General features: G+C 50.5%; 1 long non-coding RNA gene across 1 annotated transcript; it reads right to left on the reverse strand.

Annotated features, from left to right (window-relative positions):
* Positions 1–469: 469 nt before the first annotated feature.
* LOC102166961 (uncharacterized) lies at positions 470–16,162 on the reverse strand. Its single transcript, XR_014843830.1, has 3 exons — positions 15,695–16,162; positions 3,110–3,815; positions 470–809 (listed from the first exon to the last, which is right to left on the reverse strand). It is a non-coding gene; the product is annotated as an uncharacterized LOC102166961 (long non-coding RNA).
* Between the last annotated feature and the right edge of the window lie 1,164 nt (positions 16,163–17,326).

The following is a 17,326-nucleotide window of genomic DNA, read 5'->3' on the forward strand; positions in this document are numbered from 1 at the left end:
ACATATTATTTTTTGCATCCTCCACTGGACTGAATACAACCCTGAAAGGGAGCAGAAGAGGCCACCCCAAAATGTGCCGCTTTGGCAGGTGGATTGTTTTGAGCTGAAGAGTATCAAGAGCCAACAGATGGAAGAGAACTCTTTCCTTTCCCCTTAACTCTCTGAAAGATTCAGGGGGGGGAGGGCCGGCCAGAAAGAGAGCTCTTGCCAGGATTGTCTTGTCATCTGAGTGACCATGTGGGGCAGGGCACACACCTAAGGACCAAACACCTGCTGTCCTCAGGTCCTGTGAGTCACCTCCTGCCCTTCAACTCCAGACCCCTCCCAACCCTCGGCTCAGGATGGCACAGAGGCTGCTATGTCCAGCTTGCCCCAAGGCTCCTGTCTTTGGCCTCCCTTTTGTAGGTCCTTAAATTTGTTTTTCTCCTGTTAATCTGCCTTATATCAATTTAAATATTAGACAGGTCAATTTAACTATCATTAGACCAATTTAATCAAAGAACCTCGAAGGGAGGAAGGGAAGAATCTTCTTCCCACCACACCAAGCTCGTAATGATATTCGCTTACGGGACATTGATTGGACTTGATGAGAGAGGCTGGAGGATGACAGGGGGCTACATGGCTGAGCCTTTTCCCAAAGGCCCTTGGAGGGCCCTTGAAGGCACAGTGGTGTTTATGGGATGTACTCGGGTTTTGCAGTTAAGCATCTGGGCTTTCAGAAGTCGTCCTGGGTCTGTGACCCTGTTCTTCTTCCACCTTCCAGAGGGCCCATCTGGATGACTGACTTAATCCGCCTCCATTATAATCCCCTAGTCTGCAAAATATAAAAGAGCAATTAGTGGCTCTACAGTGCCCAGCCCTTTTTTTTTTTTTTTGTCATTTTAGGGCCACACCCGCAGCATATGGAGGTTCCCAGGCTAGGGGTCGAATCAGAGCTGTAGCTGCCAGCCTACACCACAGCCACAGCAACACGGGATCCGAGCCTCTTCTGCGACCTAAACCACAGTTCACGGCAACGCCAGATCCTTAACCCACTGAGAAAGGCCAGGGATGGAACCCACAACCTCATGGTTTCTAGTCGGATTCGTTAACCACTGAGCCACGACAGGAACTCTTTTTTTTTTTTAATCTCTTGGTGATGATTTTTAAATATGGATGACCAAATCATGTGTTTAACGCACATTAAAAAGCAGACTAAGTATTAATAGAAAAAACTTGACATTCAACTTTGCTGCTCTCTCGCTGTACCCTTGCTCTGGGGATGTATTTTTCTCTTTTGATAATTTTTTTTTTCTTTTTAGGGCCTCACCTGAGGATGTGGAATTTCCAAGGCTAGGCATCACATCGGAGCTGCAGCTGCCAACCTACTCCACAGTTAGAGCAAAACCAGATCTGAGCCATGTCTGTGACATACATCACAGCTCACCACAGCTCACGGCAATGCTGGATCCTTAACCCACGGAGCTGGGCCAGGGATTGGACCCGCATCCTCTTGGGTACAAGTCAGATTCTTAATCTGCTGAGCCACAGTGGGATCTCCCTAACATTTTTCTTGAAGTATAGTTTATTTACAATGTTGTGTTAATTTCTGCTATACAGCAAAGTGATTCAGTTATACATATACATACTATTTTAAAAATGCACATATATTATTTTCCATTATGGTTTATCATAGGACATTGAATATAGTTCTGGGGACGTATTTTTAATTTCTGTATAATGAGAGTTCTCTTTTATTCCACAGTGTGCAATGACCCTTTCTTTGGGCTGTGGATTTTAAACCACCAGCATTAGGAGTTCCTGTCATGGCTCAGTGGAAGCAAATCTGACTAGTATCCAAGAGGATGCATGTCCCATCCCTGGCCTCGCTCACTGGGTCATGGATCTGGCGTTGCTGTGAGCAGTGGTGTAGGTCACAGACACGGCTCAGCTCTGGCTCTGGTGCAGGCTGGCAGCTGCAGCTCCAATTTGACCCCTAGCCTGGGAACTTCCATATGCTACGAGTGCAGGCCTAAAAAGAGCAAAATGAAGTAAAATAAACTACAACATTAAAAATAATAATAATAAGCTACCAGCCCTGAGCGTCCCTCCGAGTGTAGAATTCAGTGCTTCAGTGGTGTTCAGCTGGGACCCAGGAGCCGTTTTCATTTCTCCGTATCAGTGGTCCTCAAGGTGTGGTCCAGGGACCCCTGAGGGTCCTGGGACCTGTTCAAGGTCTCCACGTGAGGTCAAAGGTGTTTCTGTGACAATGCTGAGATTCGTTTGCCCTTTTCACGCTTTTCCAGCTGTCCACTGGGGTCTTCCAGAGGCTCTGAGGCTCATGCTGTCATCCATCCCTCCCAGCTAATGGCATATGTGTTTCCCTGGTCCTGTGGTTTTAAAATTTCTCAGTTTTATTTTTTATTTTATTTTATTTTATTTTATTTTATTTTATTTTATTTTATTTTATTTTTTGTCTTTTTAGGGCCACACCCGCAGCATATGGAGGTCCCCAGGCTAGGGGTCGAATCGGAGCTGCAGCTGCCAGCCTACACCACAGCCACAGCAATGCCAAATCCGAGCCACGTCTGCGACCTACACCACAGCTCCTGCATCACCGGATCTTTAACCCACTGAGCAGGGCCAGGGATCGAACCTGCGTCCTCATGGATACTAATCAGATGCGTTTCCACTGCGCCACGCTGGGAACTCCGAAGCCCTCAATAACCTTCTTTTTTTTTTTTTTTTTTTTGTCTTTTTGCCTTTTCTAGGGACGCTCCCACAGCATATGGAGGTCCCCAGGCTAGGAGTCGAATCGGAGCTGTAGCTGCCTGCCTATACCACAGCCACAGCAACTCAGGATCCAAGCCGCTTCTGTGACCTACACCACAGCTCACGGCAATGCCAGATCTGTAACCCACTGAGCAAGGCCAGGAATCGAACCCGCAACCTCATGGTTCCTAGTCGGATTCGTTAACCACTGTGCCGGGACGGGAACTCCAGCCCTCAATAACTTTAAACATGCAAGAGAATCCTGAGACCAAAAGGCCTCAAAGCCCCAGAACTGGCTTCTGCATTGTTTCCAGGTGCAGCACGTGACACCGTCTCGCCACACTCAGGCACCACTCACCTTCCCGTCTTGTCTTTGTCATGAGCCAGGGGAGCAGCCAGCAGGAGGCCCTTTGATTTTAGAATACATTTTTCTGGTCCCTTTAAACAAGGCTTCTCAGCATGCCCGTTTACAGTTACAGCAAAACGAGCCAGGGTCCCCCAGGCTCCAGACCGGCAGACGCTCTCCTGGAAGCATCACTCTTCCTTATGGCAGAAGAGAAACAGCCCATTACAGGCGGCTCCGCCCGACAATGGTCCCTGCTGCCAGCTGTTCTGGTTTGCTCTGCATTTGCTGGTCCACCGTGAACGCTGGGCTTCGCTTTAAGCGGTTCTCCTCTAGAGTTTGTGAAATAGCTCCGCTGAGCTGTGCTTACAATGATTTTCTGCTGCCCGACGTATGCTCGAGGAGTTGTGGTTACAGAAGTTCGAGGAGGCCGGTGGGCTGGGCTAATTATACGTCTGGACAGGTGCGTCCCGCGCTCTCCTGCTGCAGCCTCAAGGCGGATGATGTGACGGTTCCTACAGCAGGAGCAGATCTACCACCAAAGGGACAGGAAGCTGGTGTGCGGGGAGGCGCCACTGCTGGGGTGTGTCGCTGTGACCTTGCTGTTCCTCCAGCAAATCTTTCCTTTTCGGGAAACCAGGGCAGGAGGCCCTTTGCGTGGGCACTGCCCAGGCTAAGGGAACTCTCATTTACCTGAACTTTGGAACTTGTCATCTTCAGGCTAAAAAGAGACATTGGACACCTTTTAAGAAGGAACAGCAAAGGCACTTTCCCCTTCAATTACATGGGCTTCCCCAACTGTCTAATTGCCGCCAAACAGCATCCTTCGGAACGCATTCCCGCAGGAGATGACTGCTCAGGAGACAAAATAACTCCTGAGCATGTTTACAAAAGACATCTGCTTTCTTTGGCTCATGGTTGCCATTAATCAAAATTTATTTGGAATGGCTCGTCTTCTCCAGAAGAAGAATATAAGCAAGATGACCCTGAAAGGTTGAAAAAGGTTAATGGACTGAAATACAATTCATAAATTCCACTCATATGCGGAACCGGTCTCCAAGTGTCCTTGAAATCATGAAAGAAGGCCCCTGACTTAGAGGCATACACAGTATGGGAGGCCTGCCAATGTGAAATACAGAATACATCAGCCCAGTTTTATGCGTTCCCACCCCCAGGCCCCAGCTACCATCCCACTAGATTTTTTTTTTTTTTTTTTTTGCTTTTTTATAGTTATACCTGTGGTGTATGAATGTTCCCGGGCTAGGGGTTGAATTGGAGCTGCAGCTGTCGGCCTACACCACAGCCACAGCCACTCGGGATCCCTAACCCACTGAGCAGGGCCAGGGATCGAACCTACATCTTCATGGACACTAGTCAGGTTCATTTCCACTGAGCCACAACAGGAACTCCCCCCACTAGACTCTCAATGGCCTTCCTTTGTCCTCTGCTGCTATGGGCAGCCCCTGGGAAGCTTTAGAATGTTTAGAACATTCTAGAGTCAGATTTCAACATGCTTCTCAGTGAATTTCCCTCCCAGGTCTCCAACCCCAGCCCACCTGAAAGCCCGCTAGTAACCTGGGCCCTTCCTTCCTCCCCCGGGGCGGGAACAGATTTGGCCCTTGAGGTTGAGGAGCTGCTGCCTGGGGGCCCTGCAGGCAGGGAGCGTCAGAGACTGGCCGAACCAGTTGGGGCTCCCAGAGCTGAGCTAAAGTGTCCCCAAGCTGAGGAAGCCACGAGGAAGGGGAGTCCCTCTGAGGAAGCAGGTGTGGAGAGGTCACATCTGGTGCCCGTTGCTGAGGCTCGGCAGCCTGCTGCCCACCAGTTGGCGGGTTCTGATGGACTCTCGCCTGTTCCTCAAGATTTCCCAGTCCGTGGAGTTCCCACTGTGGCTCAGTGGGTTAAGAACCCAACTGGTATCCATGAGGATGCGGGTTCAATCTTTGGCCTCGCTCAGTGGGTTCAGGATCCGGCATTGCCCTGAGCTGCGGTGCAGGTCACAGATGCAGCTCGGATCCGGCGTGGCTGTGGCTGTGGTGTAGGCCGGCAGCTATAGCTCTGATTCGACTCCCCAGCCTGGGAACTTCCATGTGCCACAGGTGCAGCCCTAAAAAGACACAAAGACAAACAAAAATAAGGTTTCCCAGTCCATTGCGGAGGGCCCAGGCCGCTCCCAAGTAGCCGAGGTGGAAGCACAGCAGCGTGTGGAGGCAGGTGTCCCGGGGGCAGGACAGCGGACCTGTGACCAGGTGGAGTGTCCTGCCCATCACAGTTCCCAGGACCGGCATAAGTCTGCCTTCAGAGAGGGAAACATGGGGAAGCCCAAGAGCCATTTTGTGCCATCCCCGCCCGCAAAAGGCAGGGCTCAGCCTGCAGGTGACAAAAAGGAAATTGTGAGTCATCAGTCACTTAGATTCCGGGAGGGCGTCTCCGGAAAGGGGTCCAACAGCCCGTGTTCTGGGCTGACCCCTGGGAGGGAGCACCCAGCATGCAGGGTGGAAACCCCAGCTAAGCTGAAGGATGCCTGGCTCCTGGGGCCTCATCCTAAGGGCTGCAATTTCTGTGCCCATAGGACACCGGCGTGACTGGGCAGCAGTGCTGGGGTGCTCAGGCAGGGATGCTTGGGAGGAGCTTCACAGGGTGCAGGGCAGCCAGGAAATGGCCCGAACCACGAGGGGTCCTGGCAGGGGGAACGCCCAGATTGGGACAGAGACTAAGATGGTCCAGCGAGGGTGGCCTTGCAGGAGGCTGTCCTTCCACGGAAACCAGTGAACAAGAGGACAAATGGACCCTCAAGCTCCTCCCCTCCCCAAACCATGTGGAAGCCCCCCCAGAACCAGAGGACAAAGGAGCGAAGCTGGAGAGAATCACCAAGAACCGAGCAGTTCCCCAAAGGAGACTGTTGGCCACCAGAGGCAACCGAATCGTGGCAGGATGATTCAGAAGACATTTCTGCATCTTCTGAAACTTCTTCAGGAGGGACGAAGTGTCGTGGGCGCCGTTGCATATTCCGTTTTAAAGAAGTCACATTTCTGCCCACCTCCGTTTGTGGATGGAGAAACGCATGCCTCGCGTGAGGCCAGGGCGATCTGCTACAAGAGGATAATCGTTTCCCATTGCACTTGGAAATTAATCCGAGCTCTGGCCTCTGGTCTACAGGACCAGGAACCTGTTCCTCCTCCTCCTCTGGTCCTACCTCCCCCCCTGCCCCCGACCACTAACCTTTTGTCCCACTGGTCCTGTTTGCAAACGGCACGCTGGCCAAGTTCTTTCCTGACTCCAGCTTATGTGTCCAAGGCTCCTTCTGCCAGGAACACTCTTTCCCACACCAGCAGAGGAAACTGGCGCCGTCTCAAATTGGGAGAGGCCAGCTGTCACAGAGCCAAGCCGTTGTTCTCGCCACATCTTCTCCTTTATCTCAGCACTCTTTTCTTTCTCATTCCATGGCATGTCACACTTCAGAGTCGCTTGTGTATGCTCTGTTCCCCTATGAGACCACCAGCTGGGTGGGGGCAGAGATTTTGGCATCATGGTACCTATCGTCTAAGCACAGCACCTGCATAGCGGGGACACCTGCCCAGTATTCGTTGAACACATGGATAAATAAGCAGAAAAACTAAGCAGCATAATTAAGGACTCCAGAAAGTGCCCTAGAAGTTCAAGGCTGGAAATGACGAACTCGGCTTAGCGGATTTAGAGAAGGCTGTGCAGAAGGAGCACGCCAGGACAGCACAGGGAGAGAAAACCAGCACTGTGATCAAGGGATGGAGTGGAAAAGGCATATATACACTAGGGGGAAAAATATCCAGACAGGACAACACTTGCTACAGCTTTAAATTCTTCCATGTTGGAAAGGAAGTAGTTCCCCAGCCAGAACAGTCCCACAGCAGTGACCTGAGCCACAGCCGCGACAATGCCAGAACCTTAACTCGCTGAGCCACCAGGGAACTCCCTGGAGTGGATTATCTTTAGCCAGAAGAATGCTGAAAAGTAATAACACAGGTAGTCTCTTTTTAAATAAGAAATTGCTCATTTATAGAAGAGATAAACTAAACCAATTATGTCCTTACAAATGCTTCTTGTGTCACCACCAACAAAACGTCTACTCTTTGTTGAATGAATAAATGATCATAAACACTGCTAAGATTTGCGTATTACTTCACATCCTTTTTTTTTTTTTTTTTTTTTCTTTTCTGGCTACCCCATGGCATATGGAATTCCCAGGCCAGGGATCAGATCCGAGTCACAGCTGTAACCTATATTGCTGCTGCAACAACGCCAGATCCTTTAACCCGCTGTGCCGGGCCGGGGATCAAACCTGTGTCCCAGCACTCAGAGATGCCACTGATCCTGTGGCACCAGAGCAGGAAATCCTCTTTTTAAATTTTTATTTAATTTTTATTTTATTATTATTTTTGGCTGTGCCCAAGGCATTCAGAAGTTCCTGGGCAAGGGATTGAACCCAAACCAGAGCAGTAAGCAGTAACCCAAGCCTCAGCAGTGGCAGCACTGGATCCATATCCCACTGAGCCAGAGAGCACCTCACTTTACATTCTTTTTTTTTTTTTTTTGCTTTTTAGGGCCGCTCCCATGACATATGCAAGTTCCCAGGCTAGGGGTTGAATTGGAACTATAGCTGCCGGCCTACACCACAGCCACAGCAATGTGGGATCCAAGCCTCATCTGCGACCTACACCACAGCTCATAGAAACTCCAGATCCTTAATCCACTGAGCAAGGCCAGGGATTGAACCCGCATCCTCATGGATACTAGTCTGGTCCGTTACCATTGAGTCACAATGGGAACTCCAAATAACCTAATTTTAAAATGGACAAAGGAACTGAATCAACATTTCTCCAAGAAAGATAGACCAATGGCCTAAGCAGGTGAAAAGATACTCAGCAGCATTGGTCATTGGAGACACGCAAATCCAAACCACAAGAAGCTACCCCTTCATGCTCACTTAAGGTGGCTAAACTCAAAAAGGTGGGGTAATAAGAAGTATTGACAAGGACACAAAATACCATATGTTGTGTAATTCCAATATTATGAAATGTCCAGGAAAGGGAAATCTATGGAGAAAGCAGATGAAGTGTTGCTTAGGGATGGGACGACGGATGGTGCAGGGGAAATACACTAAAGAGTGTGGGGTTCTTTTCACGGTGTTGAAAATGTTCTGAAATTAACTGTGTGCTGACTGCCCAGACCCGCCAATACGCTTACACACCATTGAATTACACACTTTAAATAGGCAGATGGGATGGCATGTGAATTATAGCTCAATAAACCTCTTTAAATAATCATTTTTAAGGGGGTCCCTTGTGGTGCAGCAGGTTAAGGAGCAGTTTCCATCCCTGACCCGGGAACACCCACATGTCATGGGCAGAGCCAAAAAAAGAAAGTAAAGAATAAATAATCCTTTTTTATTTTTTATTTTTATTTTTTGCTTTTTAGGGCCACACCTGTGGCATATGGAGGGTCCCAGGCTAGGGGTGGAATTGGAGCTGCAGCTGCCAGCCTACACCACAGCCACAGCCACGAGGTATCTGGCAGTATCTGTGACCTACACCACAGCTCACGGCAACACCGGATCCTTAACCCACTGAGCAAGGAGCCCAGGGATCCAACCCAAATCCTCATGGATACTAGGCGGGCTCATTTCTGCTGAGCCACAATGGGAACTCCTAAATAATAATTGCTGAAAAGCCCAGGCCCCTGTGGAATGGAGTTGGAAAGGTTTTCCAACATTCTGATTGTGGAAAAAGCAAGGTATCCTTATGTTGTACAGTTGGAGTCTTGCCCCTTGAAGGCAGGAACCCTTTTGTCACGGTGGCCTCTATGGCACCAAGGCAATGCTGTGCCCATAAGAAGAGTTCAAGAAAATAGTTGGTGAATAAATGAGCAGAAAGTCACATTCCCATGAGTGAGTGTTTTCTATTTTTCCTGAGCAGACTGACTGAAAGGGAGAAATCCCAGAGGAAGACTTTAGATGAGCTATTTGGCCAAACAGCCTACCCTGAAAGGTTAGACCATACAGTAGAAGAACCTGCTGTGGTCTATTCATTATAAAGTTGAAAATCAGGTCAAGCCAGGGAGTGCTCAGTGAACTTGCCTCTGGCAAGAATCTCATGATTCGAGCCCCACCCCACCCCACCCGGTTCACTGTTACCAGCCCTCTATTTCTTTAGCTGTAGTGAACACCTTGGAAGGCCTGGAGCATGCGAGAATCGACAGCCAAGGGGGAGAGGCAAAAATAATACCCCCCGAGCAATTAAAGAGTAAGACCCAGCCTGTTATTATCTTTCCCTGTATTTTGGGGAATGATGACATCGCTTCCTTGTTTGTTCAAAGAATCATCCCTCGCTACTCTTCTCCACCCTTAATGATTTTGTGGTTTGGCATTTCGGGTGAATTCAAATTAATTTCATTTTGAGAATTTCATACCCCTGAGACAGAGACATCTTGAATTATCTAAAAATCAGGGGCTAGAAATTTGAAAACAGGCTGTTGGATGGACAGGGAAGGTCCGTGATAAGAAAGCCATATTATTTGTGACACGGTGCATCTAAGAGAACACGCTTTATGCACCAACGGAAAAGGAAGCATAATACAACATGAGGAATAAAAACCACCGGCCCTGGGCGTTCCTGTCCTGGTGCAATGGATATGAATCTGACTAGGAACCATGAGGTTGCGGGTTCAATCCCTGGCCTTGCTCAGTGGGTTAAGGATAGGGTGTTGCCTTGAGCTGTGGTGTAGGTCGAAGCCGGGGCTCGGATCCTGCATTGCTGTGGCTGTGGTGTAGGTCGGCCGCTGTAGCTCCAATTCAACCCCTAGCCTGGGAACTTGCATATGTCGTGGGAGCGGCCCTAAAAAGCAAAAAAAAAAAAAAAAAAAGCCCCATGCCTAATGTTGACAAACATGCCATGTTTGTTTTTGAATTGAACTGAATTGTTCTGAATTGAATGGACCCAATTACTCCCTGCCAGGCCTGTTTGGCCGGAGGAATCACATTTCTTCCTGCTCCTCTTCTTGTTAGAGAGAAGCCTCCACTGGCCACACAGGGGACACTTCAAAGCGAGCCCAGCAGTGTCTCTGTTCTGAGTCCAAACCATAGGCTAATGGTTCAGCTCCTACCCAACAGGGAACCAGACTCATCTTCTTGCATCTCTGCTTTTTTTTTTTTTTTAGGGTTGCACATGAGGCATACGGAAGTTCCCAGGCTGGGGTAGAATCTGAGCTACAGCTGCTAGCCTACACCGCAGCTGCAGCAATACCTGATCCAAGCCACATCTGGGACCTACACCACATGTTGCAGCAATGCTAGATTCTTAGCCCACTGAGCAAGGCCAGGAATCGAACCCGCATCCTCATGGATGCTAGTCAGGTTTGTTTCCGCTGAGCCATGATGGGAACTCCTTCTTGGGCCTTTATTTATTTATTTATTTTAGAGCCGCACCTGCGGCTTAGGAGTCGAATCGGTGCTACAGCTGCCGGCCACCGCCACGGCAACGCGGGATCTGAGCCGCGTCTGCAGCCTACACTATAGCTCACGGCCACGCCAGATCCTTAACCTACAGAGTGAAGCCAGGGATCGAACCTGAATCCTCTTGGATACTCGTCGGGTTCGTTTCTGCTGAGCCACAACGGGAACTCCCTCCCCTGCTCAACTCTGATGACAAAGATGTCACACGGCAGCCACAGGCCGCGAAGCACATGAGGTCGAGGATTTTCATCCCCTGCATCTGCTACCCGAGAGGCTGCCAGACCAGCCGAGGTACTGGCTGAGGGGGGGAATGTCGAAAGGACGGAAAGGGGGTGTGTAGCGTGATGAGTCGCTTGTGGCCTCAAGCTGACCCAGCTTCCTCTTCTAAGTTTCCCAGACACTGACCAGAATCCTGTTTCCAGCTACGGTGATCTTAATCTCTGAAGCAGTTGTGCAAAAGGTGGGTGGGGGTGGATGAGGGTACCCCGCCCATCTCCCCTCTTCCCTTCCGGGCACTCGTCCCCCAGATGCAGGAGATGTTTTCTCCTGCCAGCTCACAACTGCCTTCTTTTCCATCTGTGGTCCTTGCCGAAGGGAGCTACCCCACCTGAGTCACGTCCCCGCGCCAGGACGGCCCACAGCCAAGGATTAGTTGATACAAAGATACAAAGTCTCACCCCCTTACCTCATCAGAGACACAGCGGTGTATCCTGATAAATATGTAACAACCAGTTCCCCTCCGGAAAAGCCCTGGTTTGTAAAGTTGGGCAACTTCTATGATGTAAATACTCCCACCCACCGTGACCAATTTCAAGATCAAGCTCACACCACAGAATGAGGACGGGAGATGCACGTGGTGGCCCCCAGGAGCTGGTAGAAACCAGCCCCGCGCATCTCCGCATGCCTCTCAAAGGGCCTTCCCAGACTCGTAGCCCCGGGCATCGGCCGAGACCTGCTGAGACCCAGCACGGGTCACGTCTCCTCCACGAGGCCCTGCTTCCTCCCTCCTGAGCTCCCCCCTCACACCTGCTCAGCCTTCCTTCTCAGCATCTATCCCCAAGGGGCCTGCACTGCTGCTGCCCCCGGGACCTGGTGGCCTTGGGAGTCTGTCCTTGGCTGGTCCTCTCCTCACTCTGTGGTTGTTCCCCGGGCAGCTTCAGACCCTCCCACTGCTGGCCCTCACCCCTGAGTTGATACCACGCCGCTCTGGACCTCAGGAAAGAAATTTCCGGATTCCTATGGAAGTCACACAGATTTCACTGCTACTTAGAACGCAGCATATACAAACCCATTCTGTTCTCCTGAAATCTGCCTTTTCTTCTATAGGCTCTTTCAGCAAATGATTCAGCATCTTCCCAATAATATATGATTTTAAAATAAAGCAAAACAAAAAACTCAGAAGAATCTTCGCTCTCCCTTTTTTTTTTTTTGGCAGAGCCTGTGACATGCGGAAGTTCCCAGGCCGGGGATGGAACCTGAGCCACAGCAGTGATAACGCCAGATCCTTGACCCATTGAGCCACCAGGGAAATCCTCAAAGACTGATCTTAAAGACATATTCTACATTTGTTTATTTAAAAAATTTTTTTCTTAATAGGGCCACACCTCCAGCAATGGAAGTTCCCAGGCTTGGGGTTGAATTGGAGCTGCAACCGCCAGCCTACACCACAGCCACAGCAATGCCAGATCCGAGCCATGTCTGCAAACTACACCACAGTTCACAGCAATGCGAGATCCTTAACCCGCTGAGCAGGGCCAGGGATCAAACCCGCATCCTCTTAGATACTAGTTGGGTGTGTTACTGCTGAGGCATACCGTGAACTCCAACATGTTATACATTTAAATGATTTCTCTTTCATAGTGACCATAATGGGGTTAGCAAGACACTGTTTAAGCTTAAATATTCATCCTTTTCAGGAAAACCTAGTGAGCGCCTCTAACTGTTATTAGGTAATTGGTCACAGAAACATAACGAAGTCACAGAATGAAGTTACCACCAGGTGGCAGGAGGACATTGCTTTTCAGCCTGAATTCTCTTCCAAAAGAGAATTATGAGCCTCCCCCTTCAGCTACCTTGGAACACATCACAGTCCCGAGAAGAGAGCGAGTGGAGCTGAGTCTACTCCTGGGTAACCCTCACCCCTTTCTGCTGAGCCCCGACCATCGCCAAAGGCATCAGGCAACAGGCAGGTGGGAGGATCTGAGCCGGCAGGTGGGGTCTCCCATGGAGAAGTCTAACGCAGTCAGCTCAGCTTCAGGACTTGTGGGTCCGGGGCCCGGGGCTTCTGCTGGAGACTTTCCCTCTGCGCCGGGCATCCTCCTCTGGGACCCGGCAAGGCCGGGGGAGGAGAACATTTGGAGAGGTCAGCAAAGGGCACCCCTGCTTGTCCCTGGGCTCTGAGCCGCCGCATCCGGTCATGGGTGCCCACGCGTGTGGCTCATCACAGGTGTCCTGCATCACGCAGACCAGAGAGGCGGCAGGAGTCAGCACTTGGCTTTGAGATTTGAGATCCTGGTTGGAGGTATTTTCTGAATGTATTTTTGGGGAGATTGAGCAAGGCGTTCTGTCTGGTGCTTTCTCCCCAGACTGGGTAGAGTCTCAGGCAGGGTCTCTCTGGAGAGAAGAGCCTTAGAGAGTAGATTACAGCGAAGCCCTGGGCCCTGCCCTCTCCACCCCACAAAACACCCCAATCATCCGTGGGAAAGAAGTGCAGAAGGGCCATTGGAGTTCATGGTGTGGCCCAGTGGTAACGACCCCGACCAAGATCCATGAGGATGCCGGTTCTACCCCTGGCCGCGCTCAGTGGGTTAAGGATCTAGCGTTGCTGTGGCTGTGGCGTAGACCAGCAGCTGCAGCTCCGATTCAACCTCTAGCCTGGGAACCTACATATGCTGCAGATGCAGCCCAAAAAAAGAAAAAAAAAAAAAAAAAAAAAAAAAAAAAGACAAGAGCATAAGGGCTAAGTGCCATGTTGCCCAGTAAAGCCTGGAGGGACCGAGAACCCAGGCAGAAGGACAGACGGGGCCCACACATGCCAGTATGACACGATAAATGTCATTTGTCAAAGCCTCACCACGTCCTGGGCACTGTTTCGGGTTCTGACTCACTTGATTTTCACAACTTCCCCTACGAGTTCAATTATCTGCATCTCTATTATGTTCAGACGTGAAAGGGAAGTCTCTGCCTTGCTAGGAAACGGTGGGGCCCAGAGGCACGTCCAAGCCCACCATCTCCAGGCCTGTGGCTCTCACTTCTGGGCCGAAGGCGTCCCCAAACCGGGCTGGGCCTGTAGGGGCTGAGGTCGCTGGAGGTCTGAGTCAGGCTCGAGCCCTGTGACCTGTCCCCCAGAGGCCACCCAAGACCTCTGAGCAGCCCTCCACCCCCACCATGCCCCCCATCAACCCTCTGGAACTTGGAAGCTGGTCTGAGGAAAGGCATCCCCCACAGTGACGGATTTCAACTCGGCAGTGGATTGATGGCGCAGAGGAGACGTCAAACTCGGCATCAGAAAAGTAAGAGACAAAAATCCAATTTCCCTCACATCTGACTTGGCAGACTGAGATTCACGCCCAGTAGAATAAGGGACAAACACAAGACCCCCCGCCCACCCACCCCGCCTTTTCCTTTATCGGCTGCATGCGGCATATGGAAATTCCTGACTTCCTGGGCCGGGGATCGAATCTGAGCCACAGCTGCAGCGGCAGCAATACTGGATACTTAGTCCTTAACCCACTGTGCCCGGCTGGGGATCGAACTGGCGCCTCCACGGAGAGGAGCCAGATCATTAACCCGCTGTGCCACAGCGGGAACTCCCATAAATCCGTGCTGAACACCCAGGCACGCTTCCACATCCCTACGGTGACCCTCCCCCAGCCGTCGGGGAGTGAATACCCCCCTGCCCCCTGCCCTGCGGACTGAGCATGGCCAGGTTCTAAGAGGCCAGGGCTACGAAGCCACAAAGGCCAAGGCCAGTGAGAGGTGGGGCCAGGATTCACGTTGGGATTCGTCGGGTGGAGAATCGTAGGGCATTCCCACCGTGCCTCTCAGAGGCCAGCAGGTCGGAGGCGGCCACGTTGCAGGGAAGGATGAAGAGAAGGCTCTCGGAAGAGTCGGCCAGCCCTTCACCCCTTCACCCCACCCCTCTGACACAAAACGCTGCTCTCACTTGGGACAAGCGACCCCTTCTGGTTTACAGCTTTTTGGCGCTGGCTTCTCTCTGATACTGATAAAGGAAGATCTGCTGAAAAGCTCTTGGCAGTTGTTCAGTAGAAGAATTTTGAAAATGTAAATAGCTTTACTGAGGTATCATCGGCATGCAATAAATTGCGTATGGATTTAAAGTGGACCCCTTGATAAGTTCCCACATACACACACACCTCGTGAAACATCAGCCGGTGGGAAGGGTGAAAATACCCGCCCCCTCCAAATTTTCCTCGGGCCTCTCCTTAGCCGCCCCTCCCTCCTGCCTTGGTTCCCCCGCAAGCAAACACTGATCTGCTTTCTGTCACTACGGATTACTTTGATCGAGTTTCCTGGTGGCACAGCAGGTTAAGGACCTGACGTTGGTGCTGTGGCATGGGTTTGATCCCTGGGCCAGGAATTTCTGTACGCTGTGGGTGTGGCCAAAAAAAAAGAAAGAAAGAAACTATTTTATTATTTTATCTTGGCTTTTACAGGGCCGTACCCACGGCACATGGAGGCTCCCAGGCCAGGCGTCTACCGGAGCTGCAGCCACCGGCCCACACCACAGGCATAGCAATGTGGGATCCAAGCCGCGTCTGCGACCCACACCACAGCCCGTGGCAATGCCGGATCCTCCACCCACGGAGCGAGGCCAGGGATCAAACCCGAAACCCCATGGCTCCCAGTAGGATGCATTTCCACTGCACCACGACAGGAATTCCCTACAAGAAAGAAATTAGCTGCATTTCCTAGACTTTAACACAAGTGACTCATATAATGCGGACTCCTTATGTCTGGATTCTTTTGTTCAGAATAATTATTTGTCTGGATTCTTTTGCTTAGAATAATTCTTTTGTTGTTACGTGTGTTGCTAGTTAAGTCCTTTTTCTTGCTGAGTAATGTTCTCTTGTCCCACTGCTTATTTATCCACTCACCTGGGCTCTGTTCTGTTCCACGGAGCTACTCATCTGTCTTTCTATCACACTGTTTTGATTGCAGCAGCAGAATTTAAGGTCCGATGAGAAACTTTAAAAATGCTCCAATAAAATAAAATTTAAAAAATTAAAAATTAAATTACATTAAATTATTTTAAAAAATGCCCCCATGGGCGTTCCCATTGCGGCTCAGCAGGTTAAGAACCTGACATAGCGTCAATGAGCTGTGGTGTAGGTCACAGACGCGGCTCAGATCCCGAGTTGCTGTGGCTCTGGCGTAGGCCGACGGCTGCAGCTCCGATTGGACCCCTAGCCTGGGAACCTCCATATGCCACGGGAGCAGCTCAAGAAATGGCAAAAAGACAAAAAAAAGGCAGCTCGGGGATGTTAAAGAATCCTTTGCCCCCTCCTCCTTCCCAGTCCTCTTTGCACATCCCTCCCGACCCTCTGCTTTGAAAACCACGGGCCAGTCATGCTCTAAAAAGGAAATAGAAAAAGCAGCTGTGTCATCTCCCTCCACCCCCGGGGGCCCCAGGACCCGTGACATGTGGGAGCCCGGCGACCGCGCACGAGAAAGCTGAGAGCAGGCGTCCAGGAAGGAGGTCTGTCGACTCTCTCAGTACTGTCTTCACAAACTCTCTGTGAATATAAAACCATTCTAAACTTTTTTTCTTTTTTTTTCTTTTTTGGGGCCACACCCACAGCAAATGGAGGTTCTCAGGCTAGGGGTCAAATCGGAGCTACAACTGCTGGTCTACACCATAGCCACAGCCACACCAGATCTGAGTTGCGTCTGCGACCTACACCACAGCTCATGGCAACACCGGATCCTTAACCCACTGAGCGAGGCCAGGGATCGAGCCTGCGTCCTCATGGTTCCTAGTTGTATTTGTTTCTGCTGTGCCACAGCAGGAACTCCAAAACCATTCTAAAATTTAAAAACACTGTTTTACTTTTTTTTTGGACATACCTGTAACATATGGAAGTTCCCAGGCCAGGGATGGAATCCAAACCTCAGCTGCAGCAACGCCGGATCCTTAACCCACTGCTCTGCGCCAGGAATGGAACCCACGCCTCGGCAGCAACCCAAGCCAGTGCAGAGACAACCCTGGATCCCTAACCTGCCACGCCACAGTGGGAACTCCTAAAACATTGTTTTCAAAAAGTCAGCATGGGAGTTCCCTTTATGGCTCAGCAGTTAACGAACCCCATGAGGATGTGGGTTCGATCCCTGGCCTTGCTCAGTGGGTTAAGGATCCAACGTGGCCGTGAGCTGTGGTGTAGGTCACAGATGCAGCTCGGACCCCGCATTGCTGTGGCTGTGGTGTAGGCCAGCAGCTACAGCTCTGATTGGACCCCTAGCCTAGGAACCTCCATATGCTGCAGGTTCGGCTCTAAAATACCAAAAAAAAAAAAAAAAAAAAAAAAAAAAAGTCAGCATAGCCTTTTGAAGGGAAGTTAGGGAAAGAGAATTTTACTAACATTGTTCGAAAAAAACAGCGCAGGTCTAAAAGGTAAGCATCCTCTTTGTTTTTTTCTCACCATTAACCTTCCACCTTCCAGATGCTTCTCTTTGACTCGGTATTTATTTCTTAAAGATGTAAGACAGTCCTTAGATGCTCCAGGAAACAG

The sequence above is a fragment of the Sus scrofa genome, chromosome 1 (genome assembly GCF_054392235.1).
Source record: "Sus scrofa isolate SSC_HxYL_T2T_F1_AM1 chromosome 1, Sscrofa_HxYL_maternal_Yorkshire_Landrace_v2.0, whole genome shotgun sequence".
Classification (NCBI taxonomy): domain Eukaryota; kingdom Metazoa; phylum Chordata; class Mammalia; order Artiodactyla; family Suidae; genus Sus; species Sus scrofa.